We start from the raw sequence: 16696 nt of genomic DNA on the forward strand, positions 1-16696 counted from the left end.
AGCTGGGGCATTGGGGAAACTTGACCATGTATCTTTTATCATTCAGCAGGCTAGCTTGGGTTTATTCATTTAGCTGTGAGGTTCCCAAGAACGCAGGAGAGTTAGCCCTGATGCACAAGCACTTTGACAGCCTCTGCTCGCACCCTGTTTGCTCAAGTCCCATCAGCAAAGCAAGTAGCAAGTTCAGCTCAGAGTCTGAGTAGGAGGACACGGCCAACTGGCATTGATAGAAATTGTGGCCATGTTTACAAATTACTGTGCTCACTGATTTTAAAGACATTAAGGAACAAAATTCTACTTCCAGTTCCTACCAGAAAAAAAGAACTGTTTCTTGCCTTGCCTAACATTATAGCTTTGTAATTTTAAAGTTTCCAATAGCTACATTGCAAGAAGCAGAAAGAAACAGATAAAATGAATTTCCATAATGTATTTTATTTAACCCAATATATCCAACATTATCATTTCAGCATATAATCAATATAAAGAATTACGAGATATTTTTCTTTTTACTTTTTCATACTCAATTTTCCAAATCTGGTGTACATTTCATACTAAGAGTACGTCTGAATTTGGACCAGCTGCATTTCAAGTGCAATAGCTACACAGGGCTTATGTCTACCTCACTAGACAGCACAACTTTAGAACACGGGCTTCATTTCTTTATTTACATGAGAAAACCGAGGCTCAGGGAGGATAAGTAGTTTTCCCAAGGTCACGTGGCTGGCAAGTGGTTGACCCGGGATTCAACCCTAGGTTAGCTGGACACCAAAGGCTTTACTCTTCCTACTGTACCACATTGGCTGCTTCAACAGGCAGGATTTTGGGGGGGTGGGGGGAGGAAGCACTGGATCACAGCCTTGCTTTTGAGATGTAAACCATTTCCCTTTTCCTTAGCCCATGGGGTCTAAATCTATCTCTGACTTCCAAGCCTTCCACAGTTTAGCCTTTAGTGGTTCATTCCCACTGTTCTCCATTCATGCCAGTCTCCCTTCCCACCCTGCACACATATTATATTAACCTGGACATAGTTTACTCCTGCACTACCTACCCTTCCGGTGTCAGTTCACCAACTCTTTGAAAGAAGATGGGCTCTTCTTTCTTTCCTGGTGGTGCTATATCTCCAGAAAGGTTGCGAAGGTCCCAGGAATATGAGGTATGTTAATGATTTCTCTTTATCTTCACATCACGCATTTTGTACTGTTCTTTCTTGGTAGTGGGAGCTTAATAAGTCGGTGACCCATCTGAGCTGGCATCAGAGGAAGGATCAGGGTGCTCAAAAGAAGGGCTTTGGATGATGGCCTCCAAGGCACCCTCTTTCTGTGAAAGGTAAGGAAGGCAGCTGGCTGACCATGTGACTATGCAGCAGGCACGGGGCAGCCTGGTACGTCAGAGGTCCTCAATAGATGTTTTGTTGGAAGAATGGATCGACTGTTCTTCTAAGTCAATTTGAGACCAAAAGCAGGGTTGGATTGACAGACTTCTCGCCACACCCACAAAACCGATAAACATAGTATTTTGCAAATATTATATAAATGCTGAGTGTAAATTTGGTAGCAGAATAAAAATGGATATTAACGACTGACAGTTAAAAACTGCTCAGTCTCTGATTGATCTTTTCCAACACTCTATTTTTCTATCCGAACAGAGTATATTTTCCAACATCTTTTATGTTCCTCTGGTGAAAAAAACCCCAGTGATTAAAGAATATTTCACTTTTGATCGTTCCTTTCAAACATTTTCCTGTTCTGTTCGAAGAAAGCCTATTTTTCACCTTTTTTTTCCCCCAACTCTGGTGAAACGTTGGAGCAGTTTTGGTTCTTGAGTTGTTTTTTTTTCCCCCACATAATTAAGCTGATTAGTATCCCATATGGAGTGGAAACAATTGGCTTCACGTATGCTGGTGGATGGTTACCCACAGAGCGGTCACTGTTTACATGCTTCCCATTTCCTTGTTAGATAAAGATCTGGCAGACTTGAACTCTGTGAACATTACAGCCTCTGGTTATCAGACATGCCTGTATCCTGTTTAGTGGTATGAGATGAGATAGGTATTCTATAATTTTGTACAGAAGGAACTTTGAAGATGCTTACCCAGCATCCATTTCCTTTCGCCTGTTTCTGGCGGCCCCCTGATTTGTTCAGGGAGTTTTGTTTGGGTCCATGCAGCCCTGAGGTTTAGGGAAGTTGACTCCACCTCCAGTTGCAGTCTGGGCTTGATTGGTCTGAATAATCTTCCCTCCTTGCCGCAGAAAAAGTCTAGGAATCCAGACCTTAGACAGTGTGTGACATTCCTCAGGCCAAAGGGATTGGTTCAGGGGTGGGCATCTGACCAAATTCTCGCCAATGAGATGATGCAATGGAAGGTTTGGCAGGAGTTTCAGGGTAAGAGGTCTCACTTTTTTTTTTTCCATTTTAGAACATGAAATTAATTGAGCACTGTGTCATCATTAAAAGTACTATTTTCAAGAGATTTATAATGATGTGGAAAATGATTATGACATAATATTAAATAAAAAGGATTCAAAATTGCTAACACTCTAGAATCTTAACAATTGCAAAAACCCGTTAGAAGAAAAATGCTAAAGGAGTGGTTTTCTGAGTGACTGAGTTACGATTTTCAATCTGTTTGTCTCTGTTTTTCAAGTTTTTTACAGTGCACATGTGACATCTATTGTCTAGGGTAAAGAGTGTTTAAGAGGTCTCACTCTTAACAGCCGTGTTACTGAGCAGAGTGGTCCCTCTTCTTTGGACATTGTTATGGCCAGACTGCAAAGCCAGGAGATGCTACGGTCACCTTGCCATCAGCCTGACTATGCTGCGAACCCACAAAAGAGGGAGGGACCAAGCAGATGATAGAGAGGCAGTTTGGAGGCTGATGGAACCACACTTGATGGCTATTGTACATCTTTACTCTTTTAGTTGCATGAGTCAGTAAATCCCCTTTAAGGTATGAACCAGTTGAAATGGAGTTTCTGTTACTTTTAGCCAAAGGCATCACTACTGATATAGACAATTTTACCAAAGAAATGTGAATCAAAAAATGAGAAGTCAGCTTAACATAAATGTGTGGATGCATATAGGAAACACAATACAAAGCAGGCCTGGGTGGAGTATAGTGTCCCCCCTACCCCCACCCCCACTTCTATCTTCCAAATAAAGAAATGAGTTCATAGAGTTTCGACAAAGCTTTGAAGGGACAGAGCCAGAGTTCCTGCTAGGCTTATAAACCCTAGATATTAACAAAAAGCTGTACTTTGACAAATTCCTTCAGAGAAGCCCTATGGGCGACTTGATACCAGACCCTACCTTCACCTGATCTTAACAGCCAAGCCCAAAGCCTCCTACTTTTTTGTTCATAAAATATTTGAACAGAAAACAGTTCGGAGTATATTCTGGTTTTCGACCCAAGGTTCTGCCGTTTTTCTTCGAGTGATTTGTTTTTTCTTTCTGAAAAAATGCTTAAGAAGATAAGTCCTTCACTTACCTAGACACGAGCATGGCACCCTGATAAAAATAGTGTAGTCAGATTCTGTCTGAACCTCACTTTCTACCCCCGAGCAATTTGTCAAGATATTTTCCTAAATATAGAGATTTCTCCTGCCAAGAATTCTGCCTGGCAGTTGTCAGGCAATGAAATTGCAATCTCCTGATTACCAATGAATGAACGAATAAATGGTCCTTCCACCAAGAGATGACATCATACTGTATAGATTTACTGCTACTCTTTTTTTTTTTTAAGTTTATTTATCCTGAGGGGTGGGAGGTGGAGAGAGAGAGAGAATCCCAAGCAGGGTTTGCACTAACAGTGCCCCGACTTGGGGCTCAATCCCACTAACTGTGAGATCATGACCTGAACTGACACCAAGAGTCATGCTTAATCGACTGAACACCCCCCCCCCCCCCCCCGCCCATCCAGGTGCCCCTACCCTATTGCTACTCTTTTGAAGAATCTATTACAGTCCTGGTCTAGAGTGCTACTACCTTTATCTTTTAAAAGGGCTCTGAACTCTCTGAAGTTCAACACTAGGATGAAATATTTTTTTTAAAACTTTCCCCAATATTTGACAATGGATATTATGTCATTATTTACCTTGCAACGATTATTTTGGCACATTGTAAAGCACCGGTAATATGGCCATTTCAGAGTTACACTTGTCTAGTTATTTAACCCTGAAGTTCCTTTTTAAAGGGAATGGTGTGGACAAATGGGTGCATGAAGCATATTTCAGGGAACAGTGAACTGACCAGTATGACTGGAGCAGAGAATAATGGGGAAGCGTTTTCAAATGTAATGTAGAAAATCTTAAAACCCAAACTAAAAAGTTTTCTCCCATGGGTGTATGTTTCTAGATGTGGGAGGAATGAGGACTGCAGGCTTTAAGAAGCTGAGTGTGGTTGCAGAGTGCGTGACTCTGAGGCTGGGGCCTATTTCAGATGACATGAAGGGGCCCATGTGCCACTGGAACAGCATGATGGCAGGAGTGGCAAAAAGAGTGGGAACGATGAACCAGAGTAGAAGATGTTAGGAAGACAGAGAATTGACTTCTCTTGGGGACCAACTGGGTAAGGAAGTCCAGACAGAGAGGACATCAAAAGTGATCCTAAGTTTCAAAGCCTCCATAATGGGTGGATGAAATTACCACTGGAAATGTCAGGAAATGCAGAAAAGAGAGGCAGTATTAGGAGATAAGAAAAAGGAATCTGTTCCCCAAACGACTGAGTTTGGGATGATAGTAGGACAAGAGGTAGTGCTGCCCATTAGGCAGTTGGAAAGATGTAACTAGAGCTGGTCAGGGCTGGAAATAAGATCTGGGAGCTGTTGCCTCCTCAATTCCTCTTTTCTTCTGAGTAGAATCCCACCTGTGTTTGGGTTGCAATGGCTCAGACAGGGAGGATAAATCATGACTGGCCAAGGTCCAAACATGATAACTTATTTCCCTTTGGTTGGTCAAGGGGTGAACATGTGATCCAATTCTGGCCAATGGCCAAGGGACTTCTGGAAGGATTTTCTTCCTGATAAAACAGACCTCCATGAGGAGAAGGCCGTTTGGCTTTCATTTCTTTCCTTCCTGCTTGCGACCCTGTCAGGAGAGAATGGGATTGTTGGAGAGATGTGGCTTGACGTGTTGAGAGATATGGCTGACACATATGTCACAGTGATGGTGACAAAGCGGAAAGAGAGTTAAGAACCTTTGGTCAGTCACTGGTGTCCTTGTTGATCTGCTGAACCAAGTCTGGAATTGCTTACCTTCAGACTTCTTGTTACACACAAGTTTATTAAATGTCTTTGTTACTTATGTTATTGTTGTTGGTATTTTATTACTTTCCCCTGAACATATCTTAACTAAAACAGATGTAATTACTAATGCCTGTGAGAACTGACATAATCTGAGAGGGAGGGAGTAAGAGAAAGACAGAACCTGGAGATATACCCATATTAGGAGATGGGAGCTTTTCACTAATCAAACCTTAAGATTTTTAATAAAAAAGGTACGTAGGAAATTTGTTTTTAATTATGAAAACATACCACACACAAACATACGCTCCTACAATCTCCTTCCTCCAACCACACATTCCAGAGAGCATATGTTCCAAATGAAAGGTCAAAAAGGAGATGGGTTTCAGTTTGGAGCTATAGGAGGGCAATTATTTCTCTAATGTGGTTTGCTTCCTGTTGCTAAAACTGAGTCCCTTCAAATGAGATTGTTTGCTAAGTGAGGCGTCTCCTTCCTCTTCCACCCTTGGATGAATTAGGGAGCAAGAGGAATCAGTCAAGTTTCCTCACTGTGATGTGCCGAGGAACTCTGTGTATTCCCTGTGGATAGTGGCCTGCCACTGGAGAGGCCACAGGCTGGAGCAAGGAGCTGACTCATAGGGTAAGGAGAAAATGGCCTGGATCTTTCACAGAGGCAAGCAGTGTCCAATTGCACTGGGGGGAGGAGGGAGAGGTTATGACAAAGAAAGCCGTATCTATTCCACTGAGCAATTAATGCCATTATTTTTCTTCAAAAAGCATTTTCTCTTAAGCCATCGAGGATAATTTAGCCTCCATCTTGACAGAATGTACTAATGACTGCTAATGGATACATTCTTTTAATAAATGAAGAGGCACAAGAAAATTGCCTGATATTAAACAGAGTCCCACATGTCTTATCGGAGTCTATAATGGCCCTATCAAGTGACCTAAATGAAAGAAATGTGACTCTTCAGGGGTTAAAGGAGTCTATTTTTTCTTAGTGCAATATAAATTCGCTGCTAGGGAGAACAGTAATTCATTGGTCTATCCTAAGAAATGTTTAAAAGGGGGGCCATATCTCAAGTTAAATGATGCATTTCCTATTGGTAGCGAAGAAAATATGAAATAGAACCTCTGTGCAGTGTGGATATATATAAATAGCCTCTTATCTGTCAATAGAGCCCAAAACTCTTTTGGGTCTTTGATCCTTGGAATTTTTAGCCCAGAAGTTGAAGAGCCTGGTAATTTGTTATTAATTTTGTCCAATTTTTTTCAATACCTTCCAGGGTGCTTTTTGTTGGTTGGTATGATTTGGTAATTTTAAACTCTATTCTTGGAAATGTTTCTCCAGATTCAAGTAATTCCTAGTACTCTACCTTCAGTGGGACACTTCTAAAAATGAATAAAGAATTCCAACAAATCAATAAGAAAAAGACAAACAGCCCAAAAGAAAAATGGATAAAAGAAATGAACCAGAAAATCAAAGAAGAAGAAATGGCCAATAATGATACGAAAAGATGAATGATCTGTATTATAGTCTTTTGCAACTTGCTGTTTGCAATACAACACTATGACTCTAAGCTTTTCATCCACCCGTGGTATTGTGTGTGGCAATATTCATTTTCACTAGTGTGACAGTATTTCATTGGGTGAGTATTCCACAATTCTATTCTCCCCAAAATACATGTAGCGTGAATCTATATTTATAATGCTCAAAAACAGCTACAAATCATATATTATATTGCAAAACAATACTTGATAGAACTATCTTTTTTTAAAAAGCCAAGTAATGATAAAGACAAATTTCAAGATAATGTTTCCTTGGGGAAGGGGGAGATTGACATTGGGGATGGGATGAGAGAATGTATCTGTTATCTATTGCTGCATAAGGAACCACACTGAAGCTTAGTGGCTTAAAACAAAAATCAATTATTTCTCATGATTCTCTGGGTCAAGACTTCCCACAGGGTTCTTCCACACAGAACCATCTGGCCCTCTCGTGCAACTGCATTCAGCGGGACTGGGCTGGATGGTCAAGATGGCCCCACCCTCAAGGCTGCTATGCCATGGACCTTTTCTACTTGATTTCTCTCACCATGTGGTGTCTCATCCTCCAGGGCCTCTTTTTCCATGTGGCCTTTCCCTCCAGCAGGGTAGACTGGATGTTCTTTACAAGGAGAAAACACCCACACAGTACTTGTGTAATTAAAACTTAATTACAATTAAAATATATTACCTAATGAAAGAGTGCTCTGTGGCCAGATTGTTTTTGGAAATGCTGCATACAGCATCCCCTGTTAGAGCTTCATAATGCAAAAAATAAAAAAATAAAAAAATAAATAAAGCTTGCTAAAGGCTTTGAGAAGTCTCCCAAGGAGCAAAGAAGAAAAGACCTGCTTTGGTGAAAGGTGCTGGTAAGAGAAGGCAGAAGCGCTCCGCCTTCTCTGTCCTCAGGGATATAGGAAGGGAGTACTGAGGTAGAGAGAGCTCGAAGGCTGGGGCTCATCATCTGAACTCTGCTACTCCTGCTCCTTCAAAGCGCAGTGTAACTGAGGGAGGCTCTGACAGCCTCACACGTGAGGCCGGAAGTGGCCTGGAGGCCAGAGAGTCAACAGTGCTGCTCCTGGAATTAGGTCACCTAGGTCCCAGTCCCTCCCCGCTGCCCTGCCCTGCTCTTGAATTAGCTCATTTTCCTGACTCCTATCTCTAATTTGCTTTAACCCCTCTGACCTGCTTTTAATGTTTATTTATTTTTGAGAGAGAGAGAGAGAGAGGGACACAGCACGAGCAGGGGAGGGGCAGAGAGAGAGAGAGAGAGGGAGACACAGAATCCGAAGCAGGCTCCAGGCTCCGAGCGGTCAGCAAAGAGCCTAACGCAGGGCTCGAACTCACGAACTGTGAGATCATGACCTGAGCCGAAGCCGGATGTTCACCGACTGAGCCACCCAGGCATTCCACCTCTGACCTGCTTTGATCAGTTATCCTCTTTGTATTTGTGGATCTTCAGTTTGTCTCTTCTGCCTGGTGGCCTTAAGCTCGTAGGACTTGCTTCTCTCTCTTCCTTTCCTTTTATTTAATGTGAAAGTTAATCCATGACAATTTTAACAAACTCAAATAATACCCCCAAGACAAAAGCCTCCCCTTGTCTGTTCCCGTCCCACTATTCCACTGTCAACTAAGTTTCCTTCCAGAGGAGTCTCTGTTTATGTAAACACACATATGCGTCCATGTGTGTGTATTTGAACAAAATGGTATGAATATGTTGATATACTTCCATGATCTCCCTTTCCACTTGCTATTATAATGTGTACATATAGTCTTTGCAAGTTGGTGCATAAAGACTGATATAATAGCTGCCATACTCCAAAGTGCATAGGTTCCTTTACTGATTTAGCCGTTTCCCTCTTGATCAACATTTATGTTGCTCCTTTTTTTCTGCCATTGTAACCAGTGTGGCAGTGATCACCCTTGTATGTGAATTTTAGCACATTCAAGCGAACGTATGAGGAACTCCAGAAAAGACAGTGCTGGCTGGATCTTAGGGCATGCCTGGCCTTCCTTGTCTCATTGCCCTCTTGACCCTGATGTCCTAGAGACCTCTGCTGTCACCCACCTGTGTGCCTGGACCACTCTACAGCTCACCCATTCCAGGACCTGTCTTCCCTGCCCTTCCTTGGGGAGCTAATCCCTTATCACCTGCTCTCTGGAGCTCTGCCCTGGCTGCCTAAGTTGATCTCATCGGTTGACAACTATGCCTCGGTTACTGCACTTGCCACGTTGTGTTACCATGATTTTTCTACTTGTCTAATTTCCCCACTAGACCAGAAATTTCCAAACGCATCATCAGTGTCTGACACAGGGCTTGGCACTCAGTAAATGAACGCATGAATTCATTAGTCAATTTAACTGAGCTCACACTGTGTGGCAAACAGCTATGAACAAATCCAAACTCCCTGTTCTTGAGTGGAGACGTGATAAAGAAATAATTGTAAATAATTGGTCAGCTGACAACAAGTGCTGTAAAGAAAGGTAAGGAAGAGTCTGGCGCTAGAGAAGGCTATGATTCACGGGTGGATGACATTTGAGCAGAGACCTAAATGAGGTGAAGGACTGAGGCTGCTGATTGTCTGGGAAGAACATTCTAGCAGTGGATGTATGAGTCACCGAATGGAGGCCAGGTAGGGGATTCCTCACTCCCTGGTATGACAGGAGGATACCCCGAAGGCTGAAAGGATCAAAACAAAGTTCACTCAATTATGGAACCTAACATGAATGTCCTAGCTTGGGTTCCCAGGAAGGAGCCTCTGAGATGATTAGTATGTAGGAGGTTTATGAGGGAGAAAGGAAGGAGCCTGGGGGGAAAGAAAGCAAGACTGGACAGAGGGAAAAGCTGAGCTACGATGCTTTTCTCAGAGACGGTGTCCATCAACTCTTGGGAGTTCTGAAGCCAGACGGCCCTTCAGAGCGGTTCCTAATTGGGCTGGACCTTTTTGCCTCGCCTCAGTCATTAGGTATCAGCCGCCACAGGAAGGGGTACAACCTTGGGCACAGTGGTGCTTTTAGCCATCACTGTCCCCAAAGAGGGTCACAACCGAAGGGCTGTCTCCCAGCAGCCCTCCCAGCAGCTGAGGGGGTGAGTCCTTGGTTTCTGCAGGCCGTGCTGGGTGGGGCAGCACAGTGCTCATCACAGGGGAGACAGGTGGGCTTTGGAAAGAAGAAAAGTTGGGGCGCCTGGGTGGCTCAGTCGGCTGAGCGTCCGACTTTGGCTCAGGTCATGATCTCGCGGTCTGTGAGTTCAAGCCCTGCGTTGGGCACTGTGCGGACAGCTCAGAGCCTGGAGCCTGCTTTGGATTCTGTGTCTCCTTCTCTCTCTGCCTCTCCCCTACTCATGCTCTGTCTCTCTCTCTCTCTCTGTCAAAAATAAACATTTAAAAAATTAAAAAAAAAAGATTCTCTCTCCTCTCTGCCCCAACCCCCCCCCCCCCACTTTCTATAAAAAGTAAAAATAAACCAAAAAAAGAAGAAAAGTTGATTTCCTGGGCCTGTTTGCTTGCAGGGTCCTTTCCCTTCCCCAGCTCTGCTCAAGGGTGTTGACACCTGCAGGCTGCATTTCTCAAGCGTCCTTTGGAGCCTCTCAAGCTCCCTGTTAGCTGTTTCTGGCCAGGCCAGTAGGAGCTATGGATCAGACATTATAAGGAAGAGGAAGGGAGAGGGCAGGTATTTCTTTTCTCCCTTTCTGCCCTGGGCAGGTTCTCCATTGGCAGCCTTGTCTCCCAGCTCTACCTCTCCTGTTCAGGCCCAGTGTGTTTCCTGCCTCCACCAGGGAACCTGAGCCCCTGGGCTCCAGTGGAAGTACGGTGGCAAACACAAAATGCTCAAATCTCCTTCAAGGAAGGACTTGCTGCCCAATGGCAGGGCACGCAGCCAGCCTCCAGCTGTCAGCTACCGCAGGGTCAGCCTTGCTGGAGGTCGTGCCTTTCCAAACCACCCACATCTGGTGACCGAGGGAGTGCGGTATTAAATGCCTCACCGTGTTGGCTTGATGCGGGATGCTCTGGCGAGCAACCCTCCAGACTTGGCTGAGGTTTAGTTCAGGCTGCACCCCACCGCACCTTCTTCCCCTGACATCCTGCTGCTGCTTCTCCCCCTTCCCAGGGGTTGACCCTTAGTAAGTGTCTTACACCCCAAACTATGCTTAAGTCTGCTTTTGGAGAACCCAGCCTCCAATACCACTTCTTTCCCTCCGTTCTTCCTGCCTTGAAGCCTACTGGCTCCCTGTGGTGCTAATCTCTGGGTGGCTGTTTGGACACTTAGATTTTTCCACTGCCTGTGTAACCAATTCACTGCGTTACACCCCGATCTGCTTAGATACAAACTGAATTCAGTTTTTCTGGTTAGACTCTAGCTGTTACACTGGGTTTCGCATGCAAATTTAAGTTTATACTCTGGCCTCCTCTTTTAAGCAATTGTGTTTCAAAGGGCCCCCTAACTTAAACAAAAATATTAAAAATACAGTCCTTTCCTTGGCCTCGCGGCCATTTGTCAGTCGGAGACTTGTGACATTGGACCGTTTGAAAGAAACGACAGAGCCAACCGTGGAGGTGTAGCATAAGCAGGTGAAACCAGCCAGCAGCAGGTGGACCATAACCCCACACGGTACCCAGACCTGGTGGCCCAGTGCTGCTTCTCCCAGCCACCTGTTCTCAGCTGTCACCTGTGGCTCCAGCTGTGTTTGGACATACAGATCTCCCTCACCTTGTGAGGGGATTGTGTCCTCATAACCCATCATAAGTTGAAAATACTGTAAATTGAAAATGTAGGGGTGCCTGGGTGGCTCAGTCAGTTAAGCCTCTGACTCTTGATCTCGGCTCAGGTCATGATCTCACAGTTGATGAGTTGGAGCCCCACATCCGGCACTGCACTGACAGTGGGAGCCTGCTTGGGATTCTGTCTCTCCTTCTCTCTGCCCCTCCCCTACTTGTGTGCGTGTGAGTGCACCACCCCCCTCTCTCAAAGTAAATAAAACTTAAAAAAAAAAAAAGAAAATGCATCTCATATACCTAACCTCATAACTTAGCCTAGCCTAATTTGAACATGCTCCGAATGCTTAATTAGCCTATAGTCGGGCAAAATCATCTAACACAAAGCCCATTTGATAATAAAGTGTTGAGTAACCCATGTAATTTATTGAACACTGTACAGAGAGTGAAAAACAGAATGGTTGAAGTAGAGCGATTGTTTACCCTTGTGATCACATGACTGCCCGAGCCCAGACTCATGAGAGAGGATCAGACTCCATAGCACTAGCCCAGAGAAGACCAAAATTCAAAATTCGAAGTGCTGTTTCTATGGTGGTTTTGCACCACCGTAAAGTCGAAAAATCCAAGTCGATCCATCCTAAGTCAGGGATCATCTGTATGGCACCAGCGATCCCTGAGCTGGGTGGACTCTGGCTTCTTTATACTAACGTCTCTCCTCCTCTGCGACTGTCACTGTGTCTGGCTCTGACGTCGGCTGGTGTCTGTGGTCCCCACTTCCTGGCTGTCTCCGAAAGGCCAGGCTGGAACGAGTGTGAGGCCAGCAGGAGCCTAGGGCACACAACTTCCAGAAGAGTCCCTGGTGGGGTTGTGCCCCTGCAGGGTGGGCAGCTTTCTTTGAAGTGGCAAGATGGGAAGCTGGGGCCGAACCTGGTCAGAGGCCAGGAGTAGGGGCGGGGGAACCCCTGTAACAGCCAGGGTATAATTGGGACACAGAAATTGCATCGGTTTGTTTCTATAAGAGAGGATTCGATAGACAAGGTTGTGAATAAGGTAACTGGAAAAGCAAGAACCCTAACGTATCGTGGAGGTGGCAACTGTGGGAAGCAGCCACCGCTCCTCAGGCTGGGGTACTCGAGGAAGAGATTGACATTATTAAAACTTAGGAACTCAGAGGACGTCCTGGGGGCTGGGACCCCACCCTCCGAGAAGTGAGTGCGACGCAGCGCCTGCTAGCGTCTCACAGGGACCTGTGACGTTGGATGTACAGTTTTGAAGACATTGGGCTGCTGCCACAGGACCTGCTACAGCTGGGGCGATGCTTGTAGGAACAGGAAGTAGAGGGGAAGCAGCATTGAGAGTACAAGTCCTTCAGCCTGGCAAGCGCCCTCTAACGCCCCCTATTGGCAGAACCTGGCAAAGAGCTGCTGACAAAGCAGGAATTCGGCTTGCGGGGCTCCAGGCCCACGGCGCCAAGCGGAGTCCAGAATGGTAGGTTTTAGTCAAGAGACAAGAGCTTTGACTAACTAGCCCACCTCCCCGAAGAGTTAATTAATATCCAAGGAGTCGCAGAAAGAAGTGGCCTGTGACCTGGTCAGCACAGACTGACCCAAGAACACAAATCAAAGGGAGAAGAAAGATAGCAATTTGGGGCCCAGCCAGTGACTGGAGATTCAGTTTGCAAACAGGAAACAGCAGGTCTGAGTTATAACACCAAGACTTCAAGATTGTTCAGTGACAGGTGGGAGCACTGCTAGAGCTACAAGAACTTGGCAATGCTGATGCAGTAAACCACCAGTTTCCATGTCTTTCTTTCTGCCCCGTCCCTACCCACTACACACACACACACACACACACATGCACACACACACACACCCCACATGGTGTAGATGCCTCATTTGTTGCTGTGTCTGCATCATAGAAGAGTTACACCTTCAGCCACCTCTCTCAATGACATACCTCCCTACCATGTAAGTACAGTCTTTTTTTTTCCCCCTAAAGTTCTAGGCCCAGCGTGAGGCTTGAACTCATGACCCCAAGATCAAGAGTTGCATACTTTTCCGACTGAGCCACGCAAGAAACCCTGGAAGTCCTGTCTTGAGTAAGTGACTGTAGTAGTTACCTGTGGCTACCTAATAAATAACCCCCGATTTTTAGCAGGGTAAAACAACCAACATTTATTATTGCTAAGTTGATAATAATAATTCTTATTATCTCGCAGTTTCTGTGGGGCAGTTTGCCTGCAGTTTGGAGCTCCTCACGAGGTTGCAACCTCAACCTCGTTGCAGGTGTCCATCAGGGCTGCCTGCATCTCAAAGCTCAGCTCGGGGAAGCTGAGCCCACGTGCGCGCGGCTGTTGGCAAGTCTCAGGTTCCTGCTGGCTGTTGGCCAGGGGCCTGCCTCAGTTCCTTGCCATGTGTGCCTCTCCAGAGGGCAGCTGACAACGTGACAGCTGGCTTTTCCTAGAGCAAGCAAGCCAGAGAGCCAGAGAGCATGAGAGAAGGCGAGGAGGACAGAAGTCACGGGCGTTTTTCTGATCTCAGAAGTGACATCCATCCCTTTCGTTGTGTTCTGTGTGTTGGGAGTGAGTCAGGTCCAGGCCACGCCGGAGGGGAAGGGATGACGCGAAGGCCCGGGTCCCGGGACATAGGGAATTGTCGGAGCCACTTCAGAGGCTGCCCGCGCGGTTGCTTTTCTCACCATGACCCAGGCCCCGTTTGCACTAAAGTCTCAAGAGTAGCGGGTATCCGTTCAGTGTGAGTAACCAACTGTACAGGCGCGGTTGAATACATGTTGAGTCTCCAGTTCTAATCAAATTATACTTTACAACAAAGTTAGCAGAAGGCATGTATAATGATACCCATAAGCATTATGGCACCAGTTAGGCATCCATGGTAGACGGCACACCGAAATGACTGCAATTAGTATTACTTCTACACAGCCAAATCCATTTAACTTTGCTGATGTGTTTAGGCCGCTGGTGTCTTTCATCAGCCTCTGTGTTGATAATTTTCCCCGGTACCACCTACCACTTAATTATCACCTCACATGCAAACTCTGACACTCACATAAACTAAATAACAGACATCCTAGGTCTTACCATACAAGAGCTGGATGTTGGTCTCAGCCTCTTTCTTCCCAGAGTGTTCCCTTTCTCCCTGCTCCCCAAACGTAAACTCCCGAGCAGCAACAAGCTTCATTAGCAACAACTGGATCCACAGGCTGTGAACTGAATTTCTCAGGGGAGAGGTGCTGACGTGGCAGAGAGCCTGGCGAGAACAGCTCAAACCCTCCAACATTTCTACCTGAATTAAGGCAGTTCGCTTCCAGCTCTCCCCTCATCAGCGGCATGTTGCTTAGGTAACTTCAGCTGGGAACAAAGTCTTTAAACGTTTGACAACCTCAAAAGAGAAAACATGCAAATTGAGGCAAGAAAATACACTGGTATTGAATGAGCTTCAGTTACTTGGGACCTATTGTCAGATCCTTTCGTGTATTGATGGGGAAGAAGGAAGGCCAGAAGAGGAGGAAAGGGGAAAGAAAATACTACGGGGGAGGATCTGGTGGGCTGCAGATCTACAAGGTAGGATTGCCAGATAAAATAGAGGACAGCTTGGTAAATTAGAATTTCAGATTAGAGAAAAACCAAATAAATAATTTTTAGTGTAAGTCTATCCCAAGTATTACATGGGACGGTCTTATACATTAACATTTTATTTTTCATTTCTTTTTAATCTGAAATTCTAATTTAACTGAGCATCCTCCATTTTTATTCGCTAAATCTGGTCAATCTCTCACATTCCCCTTTTGTCCCAGAACTTGTCATCATCTCTGAGGGTCGTGTTGCTGTGGGGCTAACGGGACTTCATGCCCTTTCCAGTGGCCGTGATCCTGGTATTAATACTGCCCTCTCCTGCTGTTCCCTGCCTCTTGTCCCCAGTCCCCCAGGCCCCAAAGCCACTGTGCTACCAGCCCCAGGCAGCCCCGCAGGCAGGCGATGCCACACACTCATCTGAGGTCCTTCCGCGCCTCTCTCTCTCTCTCTCTCTCTCTCTCTCTCTCTCTCTCTCTCTCTCTCTCTCTCGGGACCAATAGCACTCGGCCCCCTCCCCTCCAAGTCTCATGATGTGAGTGTGTGTAAACCCAGCACAGCGGATTTTAAGATGACAAGGGATCTCTGGCTATCGGTCTAAATGTGGGCAAAACATTTATTGCTGAGTAGTCCAGGTTAAAAGGAATTTCATTTGCCCCTCGGTGAATAGCCTGGGAGGGGAGCCGGAAATCTACTCTGTAGGGCTTCTTCCAAAATTGCCCTTTTAGGTTGCACAGCCCCACGGCGCCTATTTTAGTGGCCAAGGTTTTTGATGAACAAAGCAGAAGGAACTACAAGAAATATTCACGTTTTCATTGTGGAAGAGGAAAACAAAATTCGGGTCTCTAAGGTTTTCTAAGAAACTGGGAAAAAATAAGTTCCATTTGATGCTAATCTCTCTCTCCAGTTTTCTGTCTGTCCTCTCTGACTGCAGTATGGGTGAAACCGTGGCCTGCTGCTGAGAGAAAGCTCTTCTCTTTGCCAGTTGTCCAAACAGTGGAAATTTCCTGGATTCTTTGCTGCAGTTTTTCAAAGTTAATGGACATATGCTGACTTTTTAAAAGCTAGCTGTTACTAGGAGCAAAAAGAAGTACAAGGGGAAGATGCTTACCTTCAGACTCTCTAATGCAGGTAAAAAGGTCTTCCTAAAGAAATGAACAACAATGACAAAAATGCTCACACTGCTCTTCGTAAATCTGGATCCTGTTCTTACCCGGCAGGTTACTAGGTCCCAGGTGGGATGCTAAGGCAGGGAGGAGAGAAGGAACAAGGTAACATCTCATCAGCAAAACCGGAGTCCAACGTTGTGCCAACCGTTTCCTGCTGTCTGGCCAACCTCATCTTCCACCTCTTCCTCCTTGCCCTCCTCTGCTCCAGCACCCTTTAGCAATTCCTCATTGTTCTCTGACTTCTCAAGCTGTTTTTCCCCTCTGTGTCCATACCCTCTGTCCCTTCTGTCCACCCTGCCCATTCCGTTTCTAGTTGGTTGACATTCAACTTGGGAAACGCCTCCTCCGGGCAACCCCTGACCGCGAGCCTCCCAGGTTGTGTTAGGTGTCCCACCAGGGTGTTCCTCTGCCCAGCTCCTTCACTGCATGAATCACAGCCTAC

General features: G+C 45.5%; 1 long non-coding RNA gene across 5 annotated transcripts in view; it reads left to right on the plus strand.

The window, feature by feature from the left end:
• Nucleotides 1-7954, plus strand: part of LOC109491516 — a 41215-nt gene extending 33261 nt beyond the window's left edge. For 4 of the 5 annotated variants that reach the window (XR_006585515.1, XR_006585512.1, XR_006585513.1 and 1 more), the window contains 3 exons: nucleotides 1215-1326; nucleotides 5755-5876; nucleotides 6588-7954. This is a non-coding gene — a long non-coding RNA (uncharacterized LOC109491516). The remainder of the gene's footprint in view (nucleotides 1-1214; nucleotides 1327-5754; nucleotides 5877-6587) is intronic. The other variant, XR_006585514.1, reaches the window with a different exon arrangement.
• Nucleotides 7955-16696: the final 8742 nt, after the last annotated feature.

The sequence above is a fragment of the Felis catus genome, chromosome C2 (genome assembly GCF_018350175.1).
Source record: "Felis catus isolate Fca126 chromosome C2, F.catus_Fca126_mat1.0, whole genome shotgun sequence".
Lineage (NCBI taxonomy): Eukaryota > Metazoa > Chordata > Mammalia > Carnivora > Felidae > Felis > Felis catus.